General features: G+C 42.1%; 1 long non-coding RNA gene across 1 annotated transcript in view; it reads right to left on the reverse strand.

Moving 5' to 3' along the window:
* LOC139707317 (uncharacterized) overlaps positions 1–16,837 on the reverse strand; it is a 139,319-nt gene that overhangs the window by 46,652 nt on the left and 75,830 nt on the right. The gene's annotated exons all lie outside the window — the stretch shown is intronic.

Raw genomic sequence — 16,837 nt, forward strand, 5'->3', positions numbered from 1 at the left:
AGAAGAATGGATAAAGAAAATGTGGTGTATACGCATCGGAATATGACTGAGCCATAAAAAGAATGAGATTATGGCATTTGCCAGTAAATGGATGGAACTGGAGAATATCATGCTAAGTGAAATAAGCCAATCTCAAAAAACCAAGGTCTGAATGTTCTTTCTGATGCTAACACACAATAAGGGAAGGGGGGAGGAGTAGAAGTTCACTGGATGAGACAAATGAAGGGAAGACCAGGGGATGAGAATGGGAAAGACAGTGGAATGAATGGTACAGAACTTTCCCAGGTTCCTATATGAACACACGACCAGGGAAACTCCACATCATATCCAACCATGAGAATGGGAAGGTAGACTCCATGTCTGTATGATGTGTCAAAATGTACTCTACTGCCATGCATATCTATCATTGGGGTATAATTTATCATTTTTCTGATTGTACAGATTGCAGAATCACACTGATCATAGAGTCACCTATATACTGCCATGCATATCTAATAAGAACAAATTTTAAAAATTTTTTTGAAAAGAGAAAAAAAAAAAGTAGTGTCTGCTGACTCCTTACACGTCAGGGATCCGTGAAGCCCACGGCATCTCCATGCTGTGGTCCAACTTTAGAAAGTCCAGTGGAAAGTGCTCATACGTATATGATGAGACTCAAGAGAAAACATCAAGTGGTTTATATGATTTAGAAAAAAAATGGGATGATCACTGATTATTACTCCAATTGCTACTATTTGCTTTTTTAAAAAAATATTTTAAATCACGGGGAAAGTATTTGTAAAAATCTTAGTAGGCTTAACAAAATTTTGGAAAGCCATTGTTTTAGCCCCATCCATGTCTTATATTTTACAGCTCGGGAAACTGAGTCCCAGAGGGCAAGTGAGACTCCCTGGAGCCGCACATTTGGGTGTGAGTAGGATGGAGCCCAAACACAGAGTCCACCTCAAAGACACAGGCAGTTTATCCACCAGTACGTTGGGATAATGTGTGTCCCAGGCACCACCGTGCCTGACAAGCATAGTTTTATTAAAAATCACATAAAATGCGAATGGCAAGATGTTGGTAAGGTAGAGGAGTTGTATGATTTTCTTGGCTATTTTTTTAATGTTTTCACATCTCCATGATAAATAAAATCAAGACATTAAGAAAGAAATACTCTTCGTCATCTTAGATTGGGTTCCCTGGAAACTTGGCCCTGAGGTAGAGATTTGTGTGGGATGATGGGGGACGGCTCTCCTGAGTTCACATCACAGAAGGTTTAGGAAGTAGAAATAGTCATTTGTGATGTAATCACAATGAAGACAGGAATTGCTTTCAGGGGGAACTTTGGAGCTATGCGGGCCCCCTAGGTCACCCGGTGATGTCAGGGGACCAGGGCTTTTACACCCTCCCTGACCTCCCACCCCAAATCACCAGAACAGGTTGGCCTAGGAGTAGACAGTATTTGGCTAAGGACATTTCTCAGAGAGGGACTGCAGTAGCCAAGACATCCAGCTCTCAGCCTGTCGGACAGGGACAAGGACAACCTCACGCCCACAGGGGTCGGTGAGCACCACCTCACACAGGCACTAAGCGCACTCACATCTCTTCACCATTAAACACTCACAACGGTGACATTCTCTCCCAGGTCCTGTGCAGTGGACGATTGTTGGTGTGTTGTTTGGTTGACTGTTACAAAGGAATGGCATATTTGCGTAAGGAGAGCACGTGTTGACAAGAAATAGATGGATCGCTGGAAATTCATCTTGCGAGTGGTTTTCATTGAAAGAGCAGGGAACGAATGTCCTTTTAAAACTTTATTAAAATCATCTGGCTCTGCTCCACCTCATAAAAGCACGGTACATGGCTGCGGAACTTCCTGTAGCTTCAGATATGGAGCGAAAAAGAGGCTAAGGGAGAGCCTCCATTGGAAATTGTGGATAAAGACATGATATTGGCCAAAGGAAAGGTGCCTCTCACGAAGTAGGTTCATAGAGAGCATCCATACTCCATTCCCCGAGTCTTGGCATCTGTCCCACTTGGTCTCTTCTCTCTGTCATCTGGCTGGAGCTGCTACCTCATCCTGTCCCATCTGAGACATTGCCTCTCTCCACTCAGGAAAGGTCACCTATGAAATGCACCTTGACAAAGAACTGCATAAAAATCTCAGGACTCAGAATCATTTCTAGTTTTTTTTTTTCCCCAAAAATATAAGTATTCAGTTCCACCTTCCTTATAATGAGATGCCACTTAACCTAGCTGTTTTAATGATGAATTATAAATGGGAGCCCTGGGAGGGAGAGATGAGACGGCCATATTTAATAAGGCCATTCGGGTGGCCTGTTCTCTTGCTGGGGCATTGTGATAATTTTTACCAACTAGCAAAAAAAAAAAAGGTCAAATTATCTGCTCCCTGTTATTGAGTTACTTTGGAAAAATGCCTCCGTTGTTCATTAAGTCCATAAATGTATGTAAATTTGCACACAGGCCCCCCAAATCCAATCCGACAGGCAACCTTAATTGCATTTGATTCCAAGGCTTTGAAATGCAAAGGAAAACACAGTGTGGTAAAAGTCTTTTGCATCTGGGAAAAGGGAGGAAGCCTTGAATGGCATAATTCTGGCCAACATACACAAACTTAGCATTCCGTTTAACCTGTGGTCATGCGCATTAAAGATGAATATTTCGCCTGTGAAAAATGAATGCCCCGGAGCTCCCAGAATCATTGTTTCTTGTGAAATGGAGTAAAAACACTGTCTTTTCAAAAGGCAACCTTTTGGTAAGTAGATTTCTTCTCCTCTCTTGGCTTATGCGACTGGTTAGAAAGGCCCCTAAAGGATCCTTGAGAGAATGAGCAAATCAGTGTAAAACAGAAGCGGCCGTATCTTCAGGAGCAGGGAGATGATGGGGCCACCCATTTTCATCTTTGTGTGAAACAAATAAAATGTCTCCTTCTATTTTCCTTTTTTGAACTTTTAAAACCAGAAAAGTTCATTGTTCTTTTCTTGGCTCATAGATTTCAGTTTTAGACAAAGAAGGCTCATTTGGAAAGAACAAATAAGAATGGCTCACTCACAAAGGATGGAACTGGCTTGGAGGTTTGTGAGTTGTCAGATTTATGTCATATCTACAGCAGAGACCAACATAACCAAGCCCCCATGAGGCTTTGCCTCAACTTAGTTTTGATCAGTGACCAGTGTGGCAAACAGTATTTACCCTATTCATGTTTGAACGACCCACAAAGTCAGCTGTGAAACAGAGTCTCAAAGAATCCCCGTGGGTTTGCCTGCTGTTAATTCACAAATAGAAAGATAATTAGCAAGGAGGGCACTTTGCTTTTGAACTAAAACAAAAACATGAGCCAATCACTCAGTAATCTAGAATTGTAGCAATTCTTCGTTCAAAGGACTCTGAAACTCTATTCCCAAGGATCTACATAGATGGTAGTATGACTTTCTAAATTTTGCTTCTGCCTTTAAGGTAATATATACATACAATATTTACAAATGCAATATAAAAATATGCATATATATTTTAAAGTATATATATTAAAATATTAAAACATATGTATTTTTCTAGATCATTAAACAAAATGTCATCTGTATCATTAAACAAAACGTCAGGGTTTCTAAAGAAAAACAATTCCAAGCATAGTACTGTCCCTTGAACCGTTTTGATTAGTCTGCATTTTTTCCATGTGTGTTCATTTATTGGTTCACTCACTCCACAAGTGTTCATTAGGTACTTAATCTGTGTCAGTAGTCTAGGCAGGAATCAGCAAACATTTTCCAACATGGGCCAGATGACAAGAAGTTTGGGCTTTGAGGGCCACAAGGTCTCTGTAGACCTTCTCAGCACTGACTGATGGTGAAGTCCAGGAGAAGACCCAGACCGTAAATAGCAAAAGGCTCTGGCCCTGTTCCAATAAAATGTCATTCACAAATCAGACAGTGAGACAGGCCTTGCCAAACCCTAGAGACAAAATAATGAGTCCCATTGAACATAGTGCCAATGGAGAAGGCAGAAAATAAATAGCAAAGAAATAAACATAATTTCAAAGAGCATTATGGTTTGGATGTGAGTTGTCCCCCAAAAGCACATGTGTGAGATGGTACAAGAAGGTTCAGAGGAGACATGACTGGGTTGTGAGAGTCTTAACCCAACCAGTGAATGAACCCCTGATGGGATTAACTGGGTGGTGGCTGGAGGCAGGTGGGTGTGGCTGGAGGAGGGGGCATTGGGGGCGTGGCTTTGGGGTCTCTATTTGTCTCTGGAGAGTGGAGTCTCTCTCTGCTTCCTGATCACCATGTGAGCTGCTTCCCTCCACCACACTCTTCCTCCATGATGTCCTGCCTCCCCTCGAGCCCTGAGGGATGGAGCCTGCTATCTGTGGACTGGGACCTCGGAAACCATGAGCCCCCAAATCAACTTTTCCTCTCCAGTTGTTCTGGTCGGGTCTTTTAGTCACAGCATCAATATAACCAGACTAAAACAGAGAGTAACAAGTATAATGAAGAAAATGTACGTATCTCATATTAAAGTCATAATAGAACGACAGGTCAGTGTGATGCTTACTCAGTTAATATTATTTTATGACTTTTTTTCCTATGTAGCTGCTAAATTTCACATTTACCAGTGTCCCTGGCCTCCTCACATCCTACCTACTCCATCTATTGTATTTTATTTAATAGTCTAACTCACAACTCAGTCATCGAATAATAAACTCCTTCTGAATTCTTTGCTTCTACTTTTAATAGAGAAGCCCAGAAATACAAGATCAGAAAAAGGCCCACAGGAGGGAGGTGGCTTGGAAGGGGGCTGCCCTGTGCTAAGGGTCTGACTGGTAGTTTGTTTGGGGTATCCAGCGGTTTCAGGGTGGTCCTGAAAATCAGGCTCCAGAAGGTCTACAAGTTCTGAACTTAGTTTCTCTTTGGGGACAGAAGTAACCTCTGGGATGTGGGGTCCATAGATCGTGTGTAACAGAGCTTTCTAGATTTTTCTTTCCAGACAAGAGTTTCTCTGGGCCAGACACCGACAGTTTTGCTTACTCTGTCCTCGAGTCTGTCCTATCAGGTGGTACCGTCATTGTTCCCATGCTGCACAGGAGCGGCCTGAGTCACAGAAGCAGAGACTAGCACTGTCACCTTGCGGTCCAGTGGCAAAGCCAGGATTCCTTGGGCAGTCCAGTGCTGGCTCCATGCTCTGGGATTCGCCTGGAGAGGGAGAGTGTTCTGCTCAGTTCTACCATAATGGGTGCATCGGGGTCAGGGGTCCAGGCCTTGCTCAGTCCCTCTCTGTCCTGGGTGGAGGCAAGGAGAAGCAGAGCTGTGTGCATGGCGATGTGCATGTATCACTGGACTGGGCATAAATGGAAGAGAAACCAGTTCTTTTTTTTTTTTTTTTTCCCTTTGGTACCAGGGATTGAACCCAGGGGCACTTAACCACTGAGCCCCATCCCCAGCCCTTTTTATATTTTATATTGTCTCTCTTATCACTGAGGTAGGTACTACATGTTATAGACAAGGAAAGAGGGAATAAATTGAGGGTTGTCAAGTGGCATTTAATATATAAAAGAGCGATGACTATTTTATTGGCTACATGACATATTAATAGGCAAAACTTGTACTTGATTGCAACGGTCTTTGATGTTGACATCAAATAATTCTACCTTTCCTTGTCACCCGCAATAGTTGATAATTAATATTGTCTGAGAGCACTTAAAGATCAAAATAACTCAGAGGTACCGGCCAGCAAATAGCAGACCAAGATGACGTCGAGACATTCCATTGGAATCGTCCCTTTGATCTGTCCACCTATTTCCAACCTCCTTGGAAATGACCACCATCTCTCATGTGCGCTACTCAGATAGTCCCATCCTGCCCGCCATATGTATTCTGGCCCCCATCAATGCCTTCCCCACCGGGAAAATAGCGAAGGTCTCCACATCCCTGCAGAGGACAGCCAGTGTCTCCCCCTGACCTCTTTTAAGATGAGGAACAAAATTCTCAACACATGGGCTGCAGATACAGCTCGGTTGGTAGAGTGCTTTCCTTGGATGCACAGGGCCCTGGGCTCAATCCCCACACTACCTATAAAATAAAATAAAATAAAATCTCAACACACTTTCCAACGCCCTGAGAGTCTGACTCCTGCCTGTCCTTTCAGGCTCATCTCCTCCCTGTCCCACGTGTGCGTCCGGCCACAGGCTCGGCTTCAGTTCTTGGCTACTCTGAACCCCTTCCAGACCTGCTGATGGTCCTCTTTTCCTGGAACTTCCTCTGCTACCCTGGTTGTCATGTGGATTCACATACTTGGTCTTCAGGCTTCAGCCTAAATGGTGCTTCCTCAGAATTTCCTCTCTGCCAACCCAGGAGAGAAAGTTCCCCTCTTAGAGGTTCATGTGCTCTCCTGTCCTGGTACTTTGTAGCATTTATCTCCATTAGTGGTTGAGTGGCTTTCTGTAGTTATCTGTCTATTCCTGGTCCTCCTCAGCTGGGCGCAGTGACGTATGCCTATAATCCCAGCGGTTCAGGAGGCTGAGGCAGGAGGATCGTGAGTTCAAAGCCAGCCTCAGCAACTTAGCGAGGCCCTAAGCAACTCAGTGAGACCCTGTCTCTAAATAAAATACAAAATAGGGCTGGGGATGGGGCTCAGTGGTTAAGCATCCCTGAGTTCAATCCCTGGCACAAACAAAAGACTCTTCCTCCTCCTCCTCTTCTTTCTTCCCTTCCTCCCTCTTCTCTCCTTCTGATTTAATTGAAAATAGAGGTCCACGACAGCATGAAGTATGTCTCACTTTTTGTTCTTTTCTCCACACCTAACACAATGCCTAGAACATGCTCCTCCTGCAAATGTTGTTGAATGAGAGCCAATGAACATGGTTGGGAAGGGCACTGCCCAACTCCAGGGGCACCATCCACGCAGGCAGAGATATGAATGGTGCTGACTAGAGATGGATGACACACAACCTTGCATTGAGTGAAAGAATGAACCAGTGAATGGAGGAGTGAAGGAAATAATTGGTCACTGGTACAGAATTGCCTCATTGGAGGAAACCACACTTGATAACTAGTGTTTCCTAAAAACTCCAAAATCCCCCATGAGCATGTGTCATACATGAATGTTCAGAGACATCACACAGAAGCAATTATTTCAGCATTTGATATGTTCCAAATGAGATCTTTCTTGCCCTCATTTGAATACCACAAATACTTTTGCATAATCTTGAACTTAGTCCACAACCCTCCACATACCAGTATAAAGTTCTGCTTTGTAAAACTTGGAATGGAACCATCATTTGACCCAGTTATATTATAGTGATGCAGCCACATCCATGTTTATAACAGCTCAATTCACAATAGCCAAGCCATGGAACCAACCTAGGTGCCCTTCAACAGATGAATGGATAAAGAAAATGTGGTCTATATACACAATGGAATATTACTCAGCCATAAAAAAGAATGCAATTATGGCATTTGCAAGTAAATGAATGGAACTGGAGACCATTATGCTAAGTGAAATAAGCCAATCCCAAAAAAGTAAAGGCTGAATACTCTTTCTGATATGCAGATGCCAACACAAATGGGGGGTTAAGGTTCACTGGATTGGCCAGGGGTTAATGAGGGGATGGGAATAGGAAAGACAGTAGAAGGAATGGGACATCACTTTCCTATGTTCATACATGAATATATGACAAGTGAAAGTCTACATCATGTATAACCACAAGAATGGAAAGGTAGACTCTTTGTAGGTATATGATGTCAAAAATACACTCTTCTGTCTTGTGTATCTAAAAAGAACAAATAAAAAATAAGAAAGGAAATTGAGCCACAATTCTTACTGATAACATTTAATAAATGTATAAAGGAATCAGCTTTGAGACTAAATTGAGTATTCTTTTGTATGTATTTCAGTTGTATGAGTCAGGTGTTCTTAGTCTTGGGATGAAGAATCACCATCTTGCCAGGCATGGTAGCGCATGCCTGTCATCCCAGTGGCTCGGGAGGCTGAGGCAGGAGGATCGCGAGTTCAAAACCAGCCTCAGCAAAAGAAAGGCACTAAGCAACTTGGCAAGACCCTGTCTCTAAGGAAAATACAGCATAGGACTGGGGATGTGGTTCAGTGGTTAAGTATCCCTGAGTTCAATCCCCGGTTCGCTCCCACACAAGAAAAAAGAATCACCATATCATCCCCAAGATTGCTACTGTTCATTTCACCTTGAAGGTCCCATTTCCCAATTCTCCAAAAGTGATCATCCGCTTTCCCATTACAAGACCCATGGCTCGAATATCGCACCTAACTCAAACGTCTTTGCCAGTGCCCCACGTACAGAGGGCCTGCAGGTCTTCCTCTTCAGGGAATGGCTGAATGACACTGTTAAATAAAATGACTTAATGAAACCAGATTTAAAATTCCACTTAGCTGCAAAACATTGATTTTTCTCAAATTAAGAACAGACCATCGACTAGATGAGTCTGTCTTCTAAACTTAACCCATGATGCCAAGTGATGCCACCAGAAGCCCCTGCACAAATGTAGGACTTACTCTCCCGCTGCTGGGAATACGGCCAGAAGCCAACCATGCGGTCAACACTTAAAAAAAAAAAAAAGATTCTGCTAAGAGTGCTTTTGCTTCTCCAGAGACAGTCCCCATCCCTCCCTGGTCAACACCAGTGTACAAGGCCTTGGGCCCTTCTCTTCAATTCAGGATGATGCCACAGGGCCCGGCCAGCTCCAGAGCTTCCCAGTGAGGTCAGCTGAAGCTTTTATGGAGTCTCAGCCCCACCCAGGGTCTCCCTCTGTCCACCCAGCTCCTCTCCCAATCCCTCCCCCAGCCCTTGGGCACCTGCCCACTACTTAATAAGCCCCCTGCACACTAATATTCATCCAGAAGTCTGCTTCCTTTGGAGCATAACCTCCTACCCATGCTTTATGCTTCGAAAGAATTTACTCAAAGGAATCAATTCAAGGAATTTTTTCCCATTAGAACAATCTAGTAGCAAACAACATTATTCCAGAGAGCTACTGTTTAGTTGTTGTTGTTTATTTGCTTGTTTGTGTGGGGGGGTGGTACCAGGGATTGAACCCACCGAGCCACATCCCCAGCTTTATTTTGTATTTTATTTAGAGACAGGGTCTCACTGAGTTGCTTAGGGCCTTGCTAAGTTGCTGAGGCTGGCTTTGAACTCGTGATCCTCCTGCCTCAGCCTCCTGAGCTGCTTGGATTACAGGCACTGCCACTGTACACAGCTAGGATCATGAACTTTTTCATTGGTGCATTGTAACTATACATAATAGAGAACTACTGGTTGTTGCATTCTTGTGCATGAACACAAGATAATTTGGTCCATCCCATTCCCCAAGGCCTGACCTCTCCTTCTTCTTCTTCCTCCCCTGATGGCCTTCCTCTGCTCTCCTGGTCTACCTTCTATTTTCATGAGATCCCTGACTCCCTAATCCCCTCCCTGCCCATGCTCTACACATGAGAAGAAACATGCACCCTTGACTTTCTGCGTCTGGCTTCTTTGATTCAACATGATGATCTCAAGTTCCATCCATTTTCCTGCAAATGACATGACTTCTTTCCGCTTTAAGCATCATTGTATTTAATAACTATGATAGTAACTGAGGATTCCCTTGAAGGAGTCAGCAGACGGCAGGCATGGGGAACCCCAGGCTGCCCTGGGCAGAACCCAGCTGTGTCTGTTCACCTGCCTTCACGCCACCGTGGCAGAGTGCAGTGGTTGTCACAGAGCCACGGTGATGGGTGACCTTCCCAAAAAATGTATACTGATTCCTGTTCTACAATGACCTTTAGTGATCCTGATCACGAAAATCTCATTGAAAGAAAATAACATTTTACATGTAGGTGCAAAAAAACCCAAAATCTTCTCTCTGGGCTTTGATTGTAGAGTTGAATTTTCAGTTTTATTCTTTGGGCTTTTATGTATTTTACACAAGAAATGGACACGGCTTTCACCATAAGAAAACAAATACTATGTGTATGAAAAAGAAATATCAGTCTTCTGATTTTTGCCATGTTAACTGAATTTTGTCTTCCCCGGGATGTTGTCATCCACCAGCAAAAAGCCACAGCAGCACTGAATGTGGCCCACGGGACAATTTGTTTCCCAACAACTTTCCCACGTCTAAGGAAAATATGCAAACAACTCGGTGGAGAGAAGCTTATCTGGCTATTGGGTTAAGCTTTCCTATGGCCATCAGAAGTGTTTTTGGTTTTGTTTTGTTTTGTTTTTAAATAACAACAAAAGGAAATCTAGGTTACCTTGTGACATCTGCTCTATTTGATTCCTCCTCTGGTAAGCAATGCCTTTTTTTCTAACTTTTTAATTTGTTTTCATTAGTTCTACATGACAGTAGAATGCATTTATGCACTTTGATATATCATACATAGATGGGATATAATTTCTCATTTTTCTGAGTGTACATATTGCAGAATCATGCCTTTTAAATTCCCTAGCCAACACAGAAAAACAGCCAGCTTCTAGATGATAAAAAAAAAATTTACACAGTAGTCATTTTAAGAATCTATATAACCATTTGGGAACAATTTTATTTTTATTTTTTGGGGGGAGGTGGTACTGGGGATTGAACCCAGGAGCACTCAACAACTGAGCCACATCCCCAGCCCTATTTTGTATTTTATTTGGAGACAGGATCTCTAAATAAGTTGCTTAGGGCCTCGATAAGTTGCTGAGGATGGTTTTGAACTTGCAATCCTCCTGCCTCAGCCTCCTGAGCTGCTGGGAGTATTAGTGTGCACCACAGCACCTGGCAAAAATATAAACATTTTTAAAGTTGATAGTCCCCCCTCAAATCGTGATTATTTGCATTGCAATTTAAAATACAGTAAAAGATAAAAAACAAAATGTTTTAAAACATTTGAAAACAGGCTTGATCAAATGCCAACAAAGTAGGTACTTGACCATTATATTTGACAGAAGAGAAACTTGAGGCTCAAAGAGATCAAGGAGCATACCAAGTTCCCACAGCCACAAAGCAGCAAAACTGGATAGGAATTCAAGCACATTAAACTCTAAATGGATAATGAATATGTGGTGCATATACACAATGGAATATTACTGAACCATAAAAAGAATGAAATTGTGGCATTTGACAGTAAATGGGTGGAACTGGAGACAATCAAGCTAAGTGCACAGCACCCAGCTGGAGCAATTTTCTTAATGAACAACAAACTCACTGTTCTTTACTACCATCCCCTCAACAGTCCTGTGAGAAAGATTCCATCACCCTGTTTTCACCTGAAGAAACATTCCTGCCAGGTGTGGTGATAAACACCTGTAATCCCAGCGGCTCCGGAGGCTGAGGGAGGAGAGTCGCAAGTTCAAAGCCAGCCTCAGCAATTTAGCAAGGGAGGGTTAAGCAACTCAGTAAGACCCTGTCTCTAAATAAAAGAGAAAAAAAGAGCAGGGGATGTGGCTCAGTGGCGCCTCCCCGGGCTCAATTCCCGGTACCACACACATAAAAAAGAAATGATTCTTGCAAGTTGAGTAGCCAGAAGTGAAGTCACCTCTCTGTGCAGAGCTCTGAGTCCTCACCAAGCTGCACAGCCTCCAGATCATTTGCATGTTCCAAACATGAATATGTCCCCAGTGCCCGTCCCAGTGGGAACATGTACTTGGCACTCCAGAAATATTTCTAGAATGATCAAAAGACTATGCTCTTTAACCCATTAAATCAACTGGTACCGTTGCAGCATTGGAAGTGCTGGGAGACTGTGATTGCCACACCTCAAGCTGTCCCGGGAGAAAAATCTTCAAAGTTGACAGATTATTAATTCTATGGGATACCAAAATACTTCTTATTTTAAATAGCAATTTCAGAAAAATTTGGGCATAAGCATGTTCTAAGCCCAAACTGATTTCTTTAATCAAATAAAAAATAAATTTTGAGCTGGGCATGGTGGCGCACACATGTAATCCCAGAGGCTCAGGAGGCTGAGGCAGGAGGATCTCAAGTTCAAAGCCAGCCTCAGCAACTTAGCAAGGCCCTAAGCAACTCAGTGAGACCCTGTCTCTAAATACAATACAAAATATGGCTAAGGATGGGGCTCAGTGGTAGAGCACCCCTGGGTTCAATCCCCAGTACACCCCCCAAAAATATTAACATTTCTACAGAAGTCATAATTTGCTGATTTACATACTTAAACTGACATTATTTAAGTATAATAAATATACTTAAATATATTTATTATGCTAAATAATGTCATAAATTATGGAAAAAAATGACAATATGACTTATATTCCCATTTTGTTCCACTCTATTTGGGCATTTTGGAGTAATGTCTTTGGCCACTGAAAAACCTGTATTTTGTTTTGTTTAAAAACTATTGTAAATAGGTTTGTTTGGGGTTTTTTTGTTTTGTTTTGTTTTTTTCACTATTTATGGTTTAGTATGACAAATAGTAAAAAATATTTGAATTAAAGAAAATATTTCTGTAAAGCAAGTGTTTCTATCTTAGCAACCATGGAGCTGTGTAGATGGTGGAAAATTTGATTTGTAATCAATTTTATTAATAATCAAACCTTATCTAGTACTAAATGGCAGCAGAATAGGTCTTTGACATTTTGAAATTAATATTAGTCACATTAAGTGACAAGTCAATTACTACCAAATTCTTCTATTTTGTAGATATGATTGAAATTCAGTTTGTATCCTTTCATTCGTTACTAATATAAAGAGAAAATAAACCTTGGCTTTAGAATTGAAATTTAAAGGTTGCAATGTCATCTCACCTCTGTTAGAATGGCTATTATCGAAAAAGACAAATATAATACTAAGTGCTGCTGAGGATGTAGTGAATTCTAATACCATGGTACGTTGGTAATACATTAGCTCTGTCAGTATGGAAAACTAACATAAAAACCCACTCGAACTACCATAGGGTAAGAATCCCATTGCTGGGTATATACCAAAAGAAAAGGAAACCATCATATCAAAGAGAACCCTACACTCCCATGTTATGATAACACGATGCAAAATAGCTAATATAAGGAGTCAAGTAAGGTATCCATTGGGGGATGAGTGATTGAAGAAAATGTGGTATGTCTACACAATGAAACATTATTCAACCATAGAAAAGAAGAAAACTCTGTCATTTGCAGAGCATGGAGAAAACGAGAGGACATCGTGTTAAGTAAAATAAGTCAGGCACAGGATACAAATACCTGCATATTCTCACTCATTGGTGGAAACCAAAAATGTTGATGTCATAGAAGAACAGACCAGAATCAAGGTCACCAGAGACTGAAAAGGGGAGACCAGAGAGAATGCAGGTAACAGCTACCAATGTACAGTTAGAGAGGAGGAAGGAGTTCTTGTGTTCTTTAGCACAGAGGGACAATTGTGGTCTACAACAATTTATGACATGTTGCAAAACAGCTAGAAAAGAGCAGTCTGAAGTTTCCCAGCACATACAAATGAGAAATGTTTGAGGAAGTAGAAATGCTAATTACCCTGATTGGATTATTTGGGACTGTATATATGTACCAAATTATTGTGCTGTACTCCATAATGTGTGTAATATTAAAAATAATTTTTGGTACTGGGGACTGAACCCAGGAGTGCTTAACCACTGAGCTACATCCCCAGCCCTTTTTATTTTTAACTTTTTTTGAGACAGGATCTTGCTGAGTTGCTTAGAGCCTTGCTAAGTTGCTAAGGCTGGCTTTGAACTTGAAATCCTCCTGCCTCAACCTTCTGAGCCACTGGGAGTATAGGTGTGCACCACAGCACCTGGCAAAAATATAAACATTTTTAAAGTTGAAAGTCCCCCCTCTAATCATGATTATTTGCATTGCTATTTAAGATACAGTAAAAGAGAAATAACAAAATGTTTTAAGCACTTGTAACTTCCAGGCTTGATAAAATGCCAACAAAGTAGGTACTTGAGCATTATATTTGACAGAAAAAAAACTTGAGGCTCAAAGAGATCAAGGAGCATACCAAGGACCCATAGCCACAAAGCAGCAAAACTGGATATAAATTCAAGTATATTAAACTCTAAATGGATAACAAAAATATGGTACATATACACAATGGAATATTACTCAGCCATTAAAACAATGAAATTATGGCATTTGCTGGTAAATGGATGGAACTGGAGACTATCATGAAACATGAAATATTCCAATCCCCCAAAACCAAAGACCACATGTTCTATCTGATATGCAGATGCTAACACACAATAAGGTCGGGTTTATTGGATTAGACAAGGGGGATGAGGGAAGGAAGTAAGAATTGGAACAGGAAAGACACTGGAATGAATGGGACAGAACTTTCCTAAGTTCACATATGAACACATGACCAGTGAAGCTTCACAATATGTACAACCACAAGAATGGCATCCTAATTAGAATAAGTTATACTCCATGTCTATACTGTCACATAAATGTAAAAAGAACAAATTTTAAAAACTCTAGGGCAGGTTTTCTCAAGGTCAGCACTGTTCATGTTTGGACTGGATGGTACTTTGTGTTTTCTCGGGGGTAGGAGATGGTGGTGCTGTGTCTTCATTATAGAAGGTTGAGTGGGCTTCCTGGCCTCTACTTGTTAGATAGTCAGTAGCCCTTTCTGTACTTTCCTGCAAGTCAGAACGACCAAAAGTTTCTTCAGACATTGGAGAATTTCATAGGAGGTAAAATTCACCCTGGTTTAGAACCAGTGCCTTAGAATTCCTGTCTTAACTGCATGTTTCTCTCTGCCTCTCAAAATAGGTCAAAATCATCCTCACCAAGTGGGCCCAGGAGACATATCACAAGGTAAGCACATCTGCCATCTGCGCATAAACCCAGAGGGGCCTAACCACTGAGCCCCACCCCTAGCCCTTTTTATGTTTTATTTAGAGTCAGAGTCTCACTAAGATGCTGAGGCTGGCTTTGAACTCACCATCCTCCTGCCTCAGCCTCCCAAACCACTGTGACCAGATTTTGTTTCTCCCTTGTTTTACCCAGGAAGGAAATACCACTCGCCCCAAATCTAAGCTGCTTTGGGGTGTGTACCCAAAGCTAAAGTTAATAAAAGAAAAAATAATGAACTGCCCTTCTCTCATTACCAGAAATCTGAGCTAGGACTGGATCCATGTGCTCAGGGATGAACTTGTTAACAGGGGACGTGGGGAGGGAAGGGTTCAGAATACTTACCATTTCCCTTGGAATTAATTTCATGAAGAAATAGAATAGGAATTGCAAAGTCATCAAAGACGATGGTTTTCCTTTATGACCCTTGGCACCAGAACAAAGGGTCTATTTTTGTGGGATTTTTTTTTTTTTTTTTTTTGGATTTCCCGAATAAAGGGAATAAAAATGTTTAGGTAATGTTTGGATGGATTGGAGACTGTACTTACATTAGTGATAGGTCAATTAATATCTGAACAGTTCAAAGAAGCAATTATTTTAATTTATAAATCACTTCAGAGGTAGGAAGCTGCTCTCCATTAATGTGGTTTTTACAAATAAGAGTGCTCTTGGTGACGTGTGTGTATGTGGAAGGCTTTCTGCCCGTGTTATTCTATCTGGCCCCAGTTTTCAGACCAGATCACATACCTCTGTGATTATGTATTTGTCTGCAGGCCTGCTCCACACATAAAGCATCGGGATCTGCAATCCGACCCTTGGCTGAGACCACCCTATTTTTCAAGTTTTCACTCCACTGAAAGGTACCACCATGCACAGTGGTGCTCCCAGCAATGACCTTCTTACGTTACACTCTAAATGGCGGGTTCTGTGAGCTCAGACTCCCTGGGGGGTTGGTTTCAAGGCCACTTGGTCATCACACACAAAGGGGAGAAGGGCCCAAGCAATTTCTGGGCACGGTGAGCTTCTCAGACAATTTGACAGCTGATGAAAAGTCTCCAAGTTTCCTTTAAAGCCACATAAAGCATCATTTCATGTTATTGTATTTTATTTATTTTTTTAATTCCTGAGTGACAGCTAAGCGGTCAAAAAGTACACAAGATAAATGCCGTCTGATCCGGGAGGCAAACCAGGCAGTGGGGAACTACAGTAGCATCTGCTGTCTGCCCACTACTGTCTTTTAAAATATTTATTTGCATAGTAAACAGGTTTCTTGGTGCCTGGAAGGTCCAAATAGCACAGAACCAGCATCCTGGAGAGGACCCCCGCCCACAACCCCTGCTGCCTCACAACATGCAGAAAATGGAAGGAGAAGGGGTCGAGTGTAGGAGGGATAATATGATAAGACAGGAAGAATGAAATGAGGAGGGACCTGGTTCACTCTTTTGGTAACAACCTACTCTCTTTATAATCACCCCCTGCGTTAGTCAACCTTAAGTTGCTGTGGCACAAACCAGTGAGAGGAGTTTATTTTGGCTCATAGTTTCATTGGTCCATGGTCAGCCAACTCTCCTGCTCTGGGCCCTATTGAGGCAGAACATGATGGTGGAAGGGTGTGGTGAAGGAAAGATGCTCAGCCCAGAGTGGCCAGGAAGCAGAGAGTGAGAGAGAGAGAGAGAGAGGGGTAGGGACTTGTTGGGGGTGGGAGGGGAGGGAGAGAGAGGGAGAAAAGCCAGGGACAATATATAATCCCCAAGGGTACACCCAAGTGACCTACTTCCTCCAGCCATGCGCCATATACCTACAATTATCACCCAGAAGTCTATTAAAATTATTAATCCATCAAATTAATTAACCCACTGGTAAGATTACAGCTTTCATAACCTAATCATTGCCTAGAAGCCCCACCTCTGAACCTGGCTGTATTAGGGATTATGCTTTCAAAACAAGAGCTTTGGGGGCAACATTAAGGATCCGTACCATAGTACTCTCTTTCCTGGGAACAAATCCATTCCTACCTGAACC

The sequence above is a fragment of the Marmota flaviventris genome, chromosome 1, assembly GCF_047511675.1.
Source record: "Marmota flaviventris isolate mMarFla1 chromosome 1, mMarFla1.hap1, whole genome shotgun sequence".
Taxonomy (NCBI): Eukaryota; Metazoa; Chordata; class Mammalia; order Rodentia; family Sciuridae; genus Marmota; species Marmota flaviventris.